Raw genomic sequence first — 15099 nt, forward strand, 5'->3', positions numbered from 1 at the left:
CACTATAGTGATGACATCATCTTAATTAGGTGTGATGAGGTGGAAATTGTAAGGATGATGGATATTTTGTTAAGACACATGCTCCAGAGGGTGGGATGCATCCCTGTGCATTTCAAGGGCCTGTCACATTGGTGACGATGCCAGGGGTCCAGATGACTGAAGACATGCTAGATCATCTCTTTCAAGGTAAGGACAAATAATTGCATTTTGTACCCCCTACCACTGAGAATAAAGCCCAGGATTGGGTAGCCCTCTCTAGAGTGTTGAGACAAACACTTCCCAACTTGGATACACTATACTATTCCATTTATCAACTAATTTGGAACACTGCCTTGAGTGGGCTCAGAGAAGAAGACTCTACAGCAGGTTTGAGTTTTGAATACAAGTGTCTCTGTCACCTGCACCATATGAAGCAGCACATTACCTGGTACTAGTTACATCCGTATTAGATTAGGACACTGTGTCGACACTCTTGAAAGGCCCGAAAAGGAGTGATACCACAGACCTCTAGGGTTCTAGATGATTATAATGCCTTCCCCAGAAACCAAACTAACAAACTATTCCTTGTCAAAATACAACTCCCAGATTCTCACAGGGTCCTGGTAGACTTGTCCATGAGGCTTTAAGTAACTGTGTGACTGAGCTCTCCCTCATAAACTGGGAATATCAGTCTCATCAATGTACAAGGTCAGGTGAGGCTCAGCAGGACTGCATAGTAGGAGGAAGATGGTACTTTTGGAATTGAGTTGCCAGTAGATTTAGAGAACATGCTTCATTCATGTGGGCAGGTGTTGCAGTTCCCCTTGTCACTTTCCTCTCTTGCTCCATCTCCTCTGCATCAGCTCACTGCTATGACCTCATGGGTTTTCCCAGTCAGCTAATGCCATAAAGGAAAACCAAAAACAAACACATATACAAACAAACCAAAACAAAGAAGACTGCAAAAACAATGATTAAAGCTAGGATTTTCATAAGTTTGTGTGCAAGTAAAAGTGTACTTCTCCCACACTATAACCATAATCATGACTGGTTGTGAAATATTATTTGGAGTTAGCAGATATTTGAGCAGAGCACGTGGTCATCAACCTAGTGTGGATAGAAGAGTGCCGCGAATCAAGTCTAAGTATGCATGGATTTCCTGGATAGCTGGTTGTTTGAGGTTCTGGAGAAAGGTCATAGACAAGAAGCTCTAGAAAGAGGCATGTAGGTGCACTCACATGAGTGGGTACTATGTGTGCAGAACCTTATTTATTATGTCAAAACAGCAGATAATATATACCGCAAATGAGACATTAAGCAACCCTCCCTACTGGAAGACTCATCCACCACTAAGCCTATTAACTAGACTTGACCTTTTTTCTTAACTTACACAATATTTGCACACTAGATTCTTAAGCAGGGTCGCCATGGTGATCTGGATAGGGCTATTCCGGTGCACTGTGACAAGAGCCATGCCTCACTTCCACTCTCTCCACCTGTGTTGACCCAACTGTTCCCACTTCTGGGGATCTGACTCCTCAACCAGCAAAGACAAATGTCACCAGGCAGTTGGTGGTAATTTGGGATTTCAGATCACTTTCTCCTGGAAGTGGCTGTGGTTCATCCTTACTAGGATTCTTCTGTATTATGGAAATGTGTTTGTTTTTCCTGCTTACAGAACACTGGCCACCCTAGTGCTAGAGACTGTATGTTTCACTGATACAGAAATCTTTCAAAACCTGGGTCCTACTTTGTGTGGGAAGTTACCCCTACATTACATATATGTTACAATCATCTTAAAAGGATTTCAAGCAGCCCTCATAAAAATGTATCAATGAACAATGACAAACATGCTTCATATAAATGAAATAATAGAAAGCATCAGGAAGGAAATACACATTATAACAAAAGAAAACATGGAAATCTTAAAACTGAAAGCTACTATCACCATAATCAACAGCTCAGTACATGGACTAATAATAGCAGGATGTAGGCAGAGGAAAGACTCCTTGAGGTGTAAAATAAAATAATAGTAATGGCCCAACCTAAACAGCAGTGAGAAAATAGATTGAAAAGAAAATGGACATAAATACAGGCTAAATAATAAGATATCTATGCCAGACACATCACAGTCAAACTTCTAATAACTAAACACAAAGAAAAATCTTAAAAGCAGTATGAGAAAAATTACTCTTTATTTCTAGGGGAAAAAAAAACAAACAAAAAACTTCAATGACTTGAAGTTCTCTTCAGAAACCACGAAGGTCAGAAGAAAATAACACATTTCCATGTGCCAGGAAAAAACAAACAAACAAAAAAAACCTGTCAATGTAGATTTTTGTGCCCAGTAAAAATGTTCTTCAGGAATCAACAAGAAATCCAGAAGTCCTCAGTTGTAGAAAAACGAAGAGAATTTGTTTCTAGCAGACTCACCTTAAACATGGCTAATAGGAGCCTTAGAAAGGTAAAATCAATGACAGATGAAAGAATCTTGAAACATTATGGGGAAGAAAGACTATAAAAGATGAAAAGATAGATGAATAAAATGCATTTCAATATTATGTGCGATATTTGTAGCAAAAGTTTTAACACTGTCTGATGTTGTTCCCAATGACTGAAAGGGAGATATTTATGAAATTTCTATTATAAACGGGGGAGGTTAAAGGGACATAAAGAAAGGTAAGTTTCTATATTTGATTTAAATGGTAAAATATTTAAACCAATGTACCGTGATACACTCACTCTGCATATGAAGGAAATACCACAGCAAGCAATTAAAAATCAGTATAAATAGAGATACAAGAAACAAACTATAAAAAATCAAAATGCAATTGTAAAAATTTTCAACTGATCCAAAGAAAGGCAAGGAAAAGAAGATGGAGAAACAGAAAAAGGTTTTAAAAAAACCAGAGTGAGTGCAGACTTAAATCCTAACATATCAATAATTACATTAAATATATGAAATAAGAAATTGATAAAATCTATAGGAAAAATCACAACACTATATTGTCTATAAGACAGTTACATCAAATATAACAATAAAACCAGATTGAATATAAATGGAAGGAAAAAGGCTTACTGTGAAAATATTAATACTAATAAAAAGAAAGAAGGGAGAGCTAATCTTAGTATCCAGGAAAGTAGACTACAGAGCCAAAGAAAATTGCCAGGGAAAGAAAGGTGCACTACATAACAAAAGATAAAAAGAGTCATTCCAAAAAGAAGACAGTGCACTTCTGAGTGTGTATGGACTAAACAACAGAGCAACAAAGTACAAAAACTAACAGAACACTTACATTTGGAGATTTGGATGCCCATTATCAACAATCAATAGGACAACTAGACAGAAAATCAGCACAAATATCGAAAGACTCTATATCATCATCAACCAACACACATTTATAGAACACTCCAACCAACAATAGCAGAATTCATCTTTTTTAAGTGCCCATAGAACAGATACCAAGATAGACCATATTCTGTCCATAAAACACCTTAACACATTAAAATTATAATATGTGTGTTCTCTGACCACAGAAGAATGAAACCAGAAATCAAAAATGGAAAACACAACCCCAAGAATTTCCAAACACTTGGAAACTAAACAACATAGTCTTTTCAAAGATCAGCTTTTCTTGTGCTTAGTGTTCAGCATTGCTCTTTTGTTTTTAGTTTTTCCATTTTCCACTGTAATATTTACTATTTACTTTCTTAAGGTTTTAAATTTTTTAGAGTTAAATTGCTTCTCATTCTGTAGTTTGATAAGGTAGAAGTTGAGATTATTGATTTTATGCCTTTAGTTTTCACACAGATATTTATTTATGCATGTGCGTGGGCACACACACATGCATATACGTATATATGTGCATGTGCACATGCTTATATTCATTTCAATATTATCAATTTCCCTGTAGGCACTGCCGAATACCTCTGTGTATTTCTTTTCCTCTGAGCCCAAACTACCCTCATCTGCAAACCTGAAGCTTTATCTACATGTTTATTGGCCTCTCATACTGGAAGTGAACAACAACAACAAACTTCTCTTGCTTTGACCCCTAATTTATTTGGCCCATATTTTATTTTGTATCAGTAAATCACATTCTAGCTAATGGCTTAAGGTCAAAACCTCAGGGTCATTCCTAATCCCTCTTTCTCTCACTTTGTATATTAGGGAGTCTAACGGACATTAACTCCAAAATATGGCACCGTCTGCCTATGTCCCCAGTGATCTCCACTGCCCTGAGTTTCCTGTATGCCAGGAGGCACTCTGCCCTGCCAAGAGTTCTTCCTGTTCCCCACAGCCCAACCAGAGTGGTCAATTGTTAAAAAATAAATACTACCACAGGAGTGTTCTGCCTTAAAAATATCCCATAATGCCTCACTGTGCTTAGGAAAACATCTGTTCCCCAACACACAAGGAAGGCCTCCTTGATCTCACATGTGCCATGTGTGCTGATCTTTAAGACACTGAGAGAACACAGCTCTGACCCGCCACCTAGGTGACTTCCTCTCTCTTGCTCTGGTTGACTCCTTGTCCTCAGAGAGGCTTTCTCTGTCCCTCATGTCTCTTTGCTGTGCTCCTTCTCAGCCTCTGAGCCTCATCTCTGTGATCCTGAGGCTCTTCCCAGGAGCTTCCCTCAGGCCAGCTGTTCTCCCCCTCCAGGCCAGTCACCTCCTCAGAGGAAGTGGCCTCTGCCTCCCAAATACCCCAGCGCCCTCCTCTCTCTGTTCTCATTCTCCTTTAGAACCTTGTATTTTCTGAAGTCATTCTGTTGATTTATATTTAATTAAACATGGCCCGTTGTCCACCAGGTAGAATGTAAGTTAATGAGAGTCAGACATTGACTTTCTCAGGGCCGCAGCCTAGAGAAATAACTGGTGCACAGTAGGAGCTCAGTTAACACTTTGTTGAATGAATAAATGAAAATGGAGGGAACTAGAAGCTCTTCCAGATGTAACTGGTGACCCGTAAACTTTGAAAACAATCTACTGAGAGTAAAAATGGGGTTTGGCTGAGTCGTGAGAAGTGTGCGCAGCTGGGTGTTGCTCCTCATAATCAAAGAGGAAGAGAGTGAATAGAGGGAAGCTGATTTCCTGGGCTGTGTTTAGATTTGCTGGGGAGATACGGGAGATGTCCAAAGTCCATGATAATCAGATGTGAGTATTCTTATCTGGATTTAAGGATAAACAAATGTGCTTTGAAATCACCAAAATTACAGTAAATGTGACTTCCTATAATTTAAGTCTATTGCCTCCTGTTCACAAAAACGCTAGAAATTTATAACATCTATTTTTGCAAAACAAACCAGCCCTAAACATAATGGAATAAAACAAGTCAGCTCAGTGGTCCCTTCTTACCGTGGGGAACTGGTTCCAGTATCCTCTGCCGACACCCACATCCAGGGATACTCAAGACCCTGAACTTAAAATGGCAGAACATTTGCACATCACCTCTGCACATTGCCTGTGGACTTGAAATCATCTCTAGTTGCTGAAATGTGCAAAATAATGTCCACTCATGACTTCGTTTGCATGGATTCAATGTAGTAATACTCAGTGCATGGCAAATTCAAGTTGTATTTTTATAAATTTGTGGGACTCTTTTCTGAATATTTTTGATTCAGAGTTGGTTGGATCAATGAATGCAGAAATCATGGATACTGAGGGCTGTCCATAACTACTCCTTACAATTCTGAGGGTCAGCTGAGTGGTTCCTCTGTTCTGGCCTGGCTGGGCTGATCTGCTGAGCCGGTTCATGCGTCTGCAGTCAGCATGTGGCTCAGCTGTGGCTAGATGACCTAAAATGGCTTCCTTAACCTACCTGGTAGCTGGTTCAATGTGTAGGTTGGACAGCATCTGGTATCAGTTTACATGGGTCAGCAAGATGGGTCCTGTTACTGAGCCTTTATTAAGTTTGTTCCTAGATCATTTTGTGGGCCTGAGTCATTCCATGAGCATGATCTATAAGAGATTCCACATTTCAGTGTGGAATCTAAACCTGTTACAAATTATTGCTCTCAGCCCAATTGTAGTTATCCTGCAACATGCTTTATTATAAAGCAAAAGTCACCCCAGGTGGCTGAACAGTGCAGCTGAGTCCACCTGGTTTCCTCCCGGATGCTTGCAAGTGTGAGAGACGCGATGACCCCACAGTCAGGGGAGAAGCGGGGCCCACCTTGTGCCCAAATCCTACAGACAATGCTTTCACACATTTCATACACAGGGATTTTTTCTTCATACTTAAATAAAAGCTACAAATTTTCTTCCTGTTCTACTGTGTGAGTTTTTATGTAACTTGCATTTTCCAAACTGGGCATATTTATGACTTCTATGTTGGGGGCTCTTGGTCATTTATGGGAAGAAAGAGTTGATGGAGACAGGATATTTACCACCAGGGAACAACAGGGAATTTAGATGGAGTGACTGTGAAAGTGGTGACAAACATACCCCCCTGTGGAAGCACATTCTGGAAAACCACCAGTCAGTGGAGGCCTCAGGTCAGGATGCACTGGCATGGCAGCCATACTGTGCACGTTGTCAGCCCCAGGGAACATTTGTCCAGCAGATGACACGTCTTTAAATTATCCACATGGGGTAATTAAACTGCCATAGAAACAATAATTTGAGGAAGTTCTCAGTTATTATCCTTGGGTATAAAGCGGGACACTAGACTGAATGAAGGTACAAACTAGAAACTTTGTCTTTAAAAACGCTCCCATTTTCCCAGGGTAAATATTTCTCAGCAAAAGATAAGTGATTATGTGTTAAATTTGCAAAGTTAACTGTATTAAGTCCCCTTCCTGCAGTCATGCCCTGGCCAACTCTGTCCTATATGGACTGAGATCTTGCCTTACACATCTGATAAAGGGCTGAGAAATAGAATCTATATAGAACTCAGGAAAATCAGCAAACAACCCTATCAAAAAGTGGAGAAAGGACATCAACAGAAACTTCTCAAAAGAGGATAGACTAATGGCCAACAAACATATGAAAAAATGTTCAACATCTCTAATCCTCAGGGAGCTGCAAATCAAAACCAAAATGAGAGATCACTTATCACCAGTGAGAATGGCCTTTATCAAAAAAGTCCCAAAACAATAAATGTTGGCGTGGATGCGGAGAGAGAGGAACAGTCCCTTCCCTGCTGTTGGGACTGCAAACCAGTGCAAACTCTGTGGAAAGCAATATGGAGATACCTTAAAGAGATACATGTAGAACTACCATTTGATCCAGGAATCCCACTACTGGGCATCTATCCAAAAGAGCAGAACACATTCTATAAAAAGACACCTGCACTCGAATGTTTATAGCAAAAAATTCACAATTGCAAAGATGTGGAAACAACCCAAATGCCCATCAATACATGAGTGGAATAATAAAATGGGGTATGTGTATACCATGGAGATCTACTCAGCCATGAAAAACAACGGTGATATCGTCCCTCTTATATTAGTCTGGATAGAGCTGGAGCCCACTCTACTAAGAGAATTATCCCAAGAATGGAAAAACAAGCACTGCATATACTCACCATCAAATTGGTTTTAACTGATCAGCACTTAAGTGAATGTATAGTAATAACATTCATCAGGTGTCGGGCAGATGGGAGAGCTGAAGAAGGGATGGATATATTCACCCCTAATTGGTGCGATGTGCGCCATGTGGGGGATGGACATACTTGAAGCTCAGACTCAGGTGGAGCAAAGGCAATATATGTAACCTAAACATTTGTACCACAATAACATGCTGAAATAAAATTTAAAAAAATAAAAAATCATGCTCATAATACATTAGAAAACTATGGAAGAACTAAAGAACAAACAACCCAATGTTCAGAGAAGAAATAAGCCTTTGTAAGTGATTATGATTTCTCCTGTCATTTTGTTCCCTGCTGACATTTTCCGAATTTGAGATTAGCAGACTATCTCACTTGGCTGTGGCCAGGGACTCTACTGGGGAAGAGAAGCCACATGAGCTTCAGCAGGTGCATGGAGATGCCCTAATAGATTAGACACAATCTGAGCCTTATGCCTCACACTGGATTTTCCTTGGAACATTTGATGAGGTCTGGGATGGAAAAGGTGACTAAATGGATGAGCCAACACGACCAGTGAAACCTCCCACATTCTCATGGGTTTGCCTTTTATAATGCTGCCCTGACTGTCCTCTAGCTTTGTCTGAGACATGACCCTTGAGACCCCACATTGCAGCTCCTGCTGACTTTCCAGCACCAGCTCAACCTTCTGGTCAACATTCCCTCCCTCCCAACTACCTGGTCTCTTCTGAATCACCGTTTTCCCAACAGGGACCAAATGAGACCACTCATTCCCAAGCATATAATGAAGGTAGATTTGACCATTGGAAACCTACCTACATCTCCTCTTAGGTCATATCACTCATTCAAGAGGAATGAGTGATATGACCTAAGGATCATTAGGAAAGGAGCTTCACTCAAACTTGCATCTCTAAAGCACTAGAGTCCTCCCTGGTGTGCCATTTCCCTGGGAACTTGCAGTAGCATCAGGAGAGAATTCACCTCCAGGCAGGGCTTCCTTCAACTCTGGGATTCCTCCCACAGAACACATCTGAGCTTGTATCTGGGCTCATATCTCACGCCCAGCCCCACCAGCATCAACATTCCAACATATGAGCCACAGGGCTGGGCGATGTGCCAACAGCTCACCTCTACCATGTGCTTTGCTTTCTGATTTACTTCCTCTGCCCAAAGTCTCAATAATCATCTCTTTCAGAGGGAAATAATTGACTTCACAGTGATATGGTTTGCGTATTGGGCTCCTTCAAATAACATGTTGAAATTTGATCCCCAGTGTTTGAGGTGGGCCTGGTTGGAGGTGTTTGGATCATCAGGGAAGATCCCTCTTGAAAGGCTTGGCCGTCCATGGGATGAGTGACTTCTCACTTGTTGGTTCACATGAGAGCTGTTTGTTTAAAACAGGCTGGCACCACCTCCTCCCTCTCTTGCTCTGTGTTTCACCATGAGAGGTGCTTGCTGCCCTTCACTTTCTACCTGGATTGGAAGCTGAGAGGAGCTACCCCAGAAGTACATCTGGTGCCACATTCGTTAAACAGTCAGCACATCTATGAGCCAAATAAATCTTCATAATGTTTAAATTGCCCAGCCTAGGTATTTTCTTTATGGCAACACAAAATGGACTAACACACACAGGACCCTATATTTATGCAAATTCATGCTCTCTAATTCATCCAGTGCTTTTGGTTGCATTTTAAAATGTAGCATTGGAATTCAGAAAAACAAATTTTTTGTTCATTTTTATGTGTTTTCACTATGATTGTGCAGAGACTTTTGGTTCTAGTTTAAATTATTCAACTTAACAAAGTCTACTTTTTAATAGCAAAACCAAGAATGTGACATGATCATCCTGGCTACTGCCCCTAATAGCAGTCATATGGAATCCTGTGCATGCTCTGGTCCTGGAGAAAAAAGTGTACTAAGAACAAGTGCCAGGCAAAAGTGGCCAAGGGGAGACCGACAGTATCTTAACCTCACCAAACATTTTCCTGCTGAATATGGACTCATAATTGCTAAGCCAAAAGAATATAAAAAAATGTGCCAATATTGAATTGTCATGAATTGGCCTCAATTGTGTGGCTCTTATGCTGAGGAAATGTAACTAAAAAATGCATGCAAAGGAGAGAGGTTTGAGCTTTATGTCAGAGGATCGAGTCAGCTCTCCTCTCCCCATCTCTGCTTGCTCAGAGGGCACTTGACCCCACTCCATTCTGTTGCAGGTTCTGCTGTTCTGAGGCTGTCACTACAGATGGGGTCTTAAGTGTGGCGCCTGAGGTGTGGCCAGAACACCCATGGTCCAGCTGCGACCTAGTCTCCTGATGTCTCCAACATCTTCCTCTCCCACAGATTCAGAGACTATACTCTGTGTTCTCCCCAGGGAAGGGAAAATTAGGGCAGATGGCACAATTCAACAAAGGAGGTTTCTGTTACAGGCTGTGTCACTATGTGAGGAAACTACAGATCTTGCTGGCAGTAATAAATCCCAACAACCTCAGCCTCCATGCTTCTGATTTTAAGCATGAAATCTGTCCTGACCTGGTGTCACGGAACCATTCTAGGAACCCAGGAAACTCGGTGGGAAACAAACAGATCAAGGGCCATAGAGACCAGCCTGGTTTCTGCAGATGTCAATTCAAGTAGGTGTTTCCATCACTGTGTTGAATGCTCTCACTAGCCCTGCAGGAGATGGAGGCCGGTTCTCCAGGGGTGACGGGTAGGGAGAGTGGAGTCTGATTCATCCTAATATCCTCAGTGGATCCTGAAATAAAGGGAGAGAAGTGCAAAGTTCTGTACAAATCTTAAGACCAATTTACATAATCTTTGTTTTATTATTTATTTCAGGCTGAATAATTTTTCATATGTGTGATTTTGATTCATACCCCAGAAATCACCCATTTCCAAAAGAACTGGGGTTAACAAAGTACACAAATGCTGCTAGAATTCTCATATATCATACTCCTCTCTGTGTGTCAGAGTCTTCACCAAGCACAGGTCCTTCCTCTTTCTGGAACCTTCCTCACCTTCTCAGATCTAAATCACATGTCCCATCCTGGAGGATGAGATGTGCACGTCTAACACATGCACAGAACACACATGGGAAGCAATAGGGCCCCAGAGCTCTCCCCACCCCGTCCTCCTTCCTCATCTCCTTCTGTCCTTACCAGGGACCCAGAGCACCAGCAGCCCCAGGAGCTGAGCAGGGAGCCTCATTTTGAGAAGTTGGACTGAGGAGTCCTGATCAGTCAAGGTAAGGTCAGCACTGAGCTTTTATCTCAGGCATATATGAAAAGGTTATTTCTAGAGGACAGTGTGCAAATCCCCTGGTGGGTACAGCTGTGTAAAGAGTCAAGGAACAATATTCCTAATGCTAAAAATGTAGCTTGCTCTCCACTATGTTAACAAAGCACCATGCAGCCTGGTACAGAGAAAGAAACATAATAAGCCAGCAGCCACATCTAGTCACTTCACACTGTGCATAACTACTAAGAGACTGTAAGGGGTGAAAGAATAACCTCTGTTAGATCCAGAATGGAAAGAAAGGGAAAGTCAAAGTAGGATTGTCAGACAATATTATCATGTGAGACTCTTGTGAGATTTAATTTACTCAAAACCCAAATCATGCAGTGCAGGCAGCTTTCCCTTCTCCTGAGGGCTGGTAAGAGTGGTGGTGACTTGGCAAAGGCAGGAAGGGCACTGAAGCTCATCAGTGGCAGCAGGTGATATCACAACACACTAGTGTCCCCTCCCGGTGGCATCACTGAGCAACTGTGCAGCCATGAGGGCAGCAGGGAACCTGAGTGGCTGCTCCAGGGAGGACGAGGCAGCCACTGCCTGGAGGGTCTGTGGGTGTGAGAGCCCTGAGTGGGGAGGAAGAGGCTCTGGGACGCTGTCCTAGAGGGCCCTGTCCCCTGTTACAGAAGAGGAACCGGTGCCCATTGATGAGGCCTCTGTGCCCCGTCCCCAAGGCTCTGCAGCCGCCTCCACCTGCGCCAGCCTGGCTTGGACTCGTCCTCTGGGCACAGCTGCTGCTCCTGCCACAGCAAGAGGCTGAGCCTCCTGGGAGATTTGTGATTGGGGCCGTCACACTGTCACTGTCACTGTCCTTCTCACAGGAGTGTGTGAGTGTCCCCAGGATGGACATTGGTGACTGCAAGAGAAATATCAATAGAATTTGGTTGAGACTCGTGTCTCTCTTGTGATTGTATATTGTAGACTTTTTTTAGTTTGTTTTACAAATTCTTTTCTAAACTCTTTTCTTTGTTTATTGGCCTTTTTGGTTAAGAATACAATTATAGTTACAATATCTCTGGTCTCCCCACTGTTGATTGTAGCAGTGAAATCAGTAGATTTTTGACTAGATGTGTCCTCCCTTGTGAATGTCCATGTAGGAAAATACTCTGAAGATTTGTCATTCTCTGGAAGTGTTAAAAATTCTGTGCTATAAACCATGTTTTTCGTTTTCTTTCTTTCTTTCTTTCTTTCTTTCTTTCTTTCTTTCTTTCTTTCTTTCTTTCTTTCTTTCTTTCTTTCTTTCGTATTTTGACTGAAGAATAAAACTTTAATTCCATTTACCATGGAATCCCTTGTCTTGAAATAGACAATCATTTCGGACGAGCAGGTGATTTGACCATATTTGACCTCTACTATATTCACATCATACTCCCACAACTGCAGTCTGCCCATCGTCTGAAAATTCTTAACTGTTGGGAAAGAAAAACTCACATTATTCTGTGTTATTTCAGTGGTACATGATGAACATTCTATAAAATATGTCTTCCAGGGTTTTTGTTAAAACTCAGCTTTCAAAATATCAAGAACTACCTTTGTCTATTAGCAAGAGGAAATTGAAGCAAACAAAAGAGTTTTAGATTTAGAGTCTTCAATCTTACACCAAGAATTTATAAACGTCTATTTAGAGGCTTAAAAACCAAGATTTTTACTAATTGTCCTCAACCAGGTGCTCCTGTGGGCCGTTTGTGTAGGATGCTCTCACCACCTTCTTTATGGAGGTAAGTAGCGAAAGGAGAATGAGGAATTTGGGATAGTTTGAAATTAGCAATTTCTGAATATTACCAAATATTATATTCTTAAAAATACATAAAACTGGTAAACATCAAGATGTATTCCACACATAGTGCTGCAAATCTACATTAATTGTCTGGCTATTTTGCTGACTGAGTCTCATTGTCAAATGTAGGCAAAGCAGGAGGATGAGGATGAGATTGCCCTTGGTTCTCCCTTCAGTCAAGTCTAGTTACTCAGAAGGCGCTGGGATCCTATTTATTTTTCTACTACTTACACCATGTCAGGGCTGTTGCAGCTAACAGCTATTAATGGATTTGCCTGACTAATAGACAAGACACTCATGTAATGAACACCTCAGATGCAGCCTGTTGCCCTGAGTTCTCCACCTACATCCTCTTATACAGCCAGAGATTCTGCTGAGCTGTCACCAGACAAACAACACATTTGGGCAGCTGGGCCACCCCAAGCATGGAGGTTTGTGTTCGGGGCTGTATCACTGTGCGAGGAAGCTTTGTAGCTTGAGCGCAGTAATACACTCCCACATCCTCAGCCTCCACCCTGCTGATTTTCAGTGTGAAATCTGTCCCTGACCCACTGCCACTGAACCTGTCTGAGACCCCAGAGTCCCGGTTGGAAACCTGATAAATCAGGCGCCTTGGAGGTTGGCCTGGCTTCTGCAGGAACCAATACAAATAGGTCTTTCCATCGCTATCCAGGAGGCTCTCACTGGCCCTGCAGGAGATGGAGGCTGGCTCTCCAGGGGTGACAGGCAGGGACAGGGGAGTCTGGGTCATCACAATATCACCACTGGATCCTGAAATAACAAGAGAGAAGTACAAGGTTATATAGAAACTTTAGAGGCTTTTTTAATAATTTTCTTTTGATAATTATTTCAGGCTACATTTTTTGTGTGTTCTAGGGTTTGAATCACATTCCCCAAATTTACAGTTTTATAAAAGAATGGAGAGTTTCAAAACCCAAAGGAGCCTACAGAATTCCTTTATACGCTTCCCTTCTTTTTGTGTCAAAGTCTTCACCTGAGCACCGGCCCTTACTCTTTCTGGAATCATCCTCACTCTCTCAGATGTAAATCTGCCATGTCCCATCCTAGAGGACAAGATGTGCACATCTAACACATGCACAGAGCAACGTGGCAGGCAGTGGGGCCCCACAGCTCACTCTCCCACCCCGTCCTCCTTCCTCATCTCCTTCTGTCCTTACCAGGGACCCAGAGCACCAGCAGCCCCAGGAGCTGAGCAGGGAGCCTCATTTTGAGAAGTTGGACTGAGGAGTCCTGGTCAGTCTAGGGAAGATTAGATTTGAGCTTTTATTTCAGACTGCTAGGGGCAGGTCCTCCCCAGGGGACAGTATGCAAATGCCCTGGTGGGTGCAGTTGAGTGGAAGGAAACAACAGGTTGATGAGAGTCTCTCTTGTGAGCAAAGTGACATATATGTCCCCTGTGTTTGGATGAAACTAATACAGAGAAATTCCATGTTGTCTAAGTAGGAGAAAGGATTTTAATGTTTCTTTCATGTTTCGTTTCTATTTGTGAGGCCTTTGTTCCATTTGAATGATTCAAGTTACTGTCCCCCGTAATATAACGTGATTCTGAAGGATTTGTTTTTGAATTAATTTTAGGGCATATCTGTAAGTCATGGCATCCCTTCTTTTTTCTTTCTGAAGGATAGTTTTGCTTAACATAAAATTCCTTTGGGACAGTTTTATTTTGTGAGCACTTTAAATAACTTTCACATTATTATTGATCGTATACTATTAACTAATTTACAATTCATATTTGAATTTCACTTAGGTTTACACTAATGTCTTTTTTTATGTTTTGGGGTAAAATTCCAGGATTCTATAATGCATTTAGTTTTCATGTATCCCTCATTTCCTCCAACCTGTGATAGTTCTTAAGTTTTTGTTTGTTTTTCAATACTTTGAAACTTTTGAGTTATACTGGCCAGTTATTTTGACAAATGACCCTCTAATGAGATTTATTTGATGTTTTTCACTGATTATATTCATTTTTTTCATTTTCATATTATTTTTTTCATTTTTGTCAAGAATATTATGGAAAGGATTTCTCATCTGTGCATAGTATCAGAAGTTATAATATGTAATATCAACATGTCATTTTTGGTGATGATAAATGAAGATGGCCGATGAAAACCTTTTTATAGGAAATCTTTATCAAAGTTAATCAAGGCAGTTTGGTCACTCTTACTATGTGGTAATATGCTGACTTTGTCAGCAATAGACTATGCCTGTCTGCTACTGTTTGAATGTTCGTGTCCTTCTGAAATTCATGTTGAGCCTTAAACCCTAAGGTGATGGTAACAGATGTAATGCCTTCTAGGTAGTGATTGAATCAGGAGGGCTCTGCCCCCATGTGTGAGATTAATGCCCACAGACAAAAGTCTTCAGGGCACTGCCTGTTCCTTCCACCTCTTCTGCAACATGAGGACATAACTCTCATTTGGTCTCCTTTTAACTTATCTCCTTCCAACATGTGGAGGCACAGAATCAAAATTTCATCTTGAAC

General features: G+C 41.4%; 1 gene segment (V, D, J or C); it reads right to left on the minus strand.

The window, feature by feature from the left end:
* LOC105856880 (immunoglobulin kappa variable 2-28-like) overlaps positions 1 to 15099 on the minus strand; it is a 339993-nt gene that overhangs the window by 290940 nt on the left and 33954 nt on the right.

Source organism: Microcebus murinus, chromosome 3 (genome assembly GCF_040939455.1).
Source record: "Microcebus murinus isolate Inina chromosome 3, M.murinus_Inina_mat1.0, whole genome shotgun sequence".
In the NCBI taxonomy this organism is placed as follows: domain Eukaryota; kingdom Metazoa; phylum Chordata; class Mammalia; order Primates; family Cheirogaleidae; genus Microcebus; species Microcebus murinus.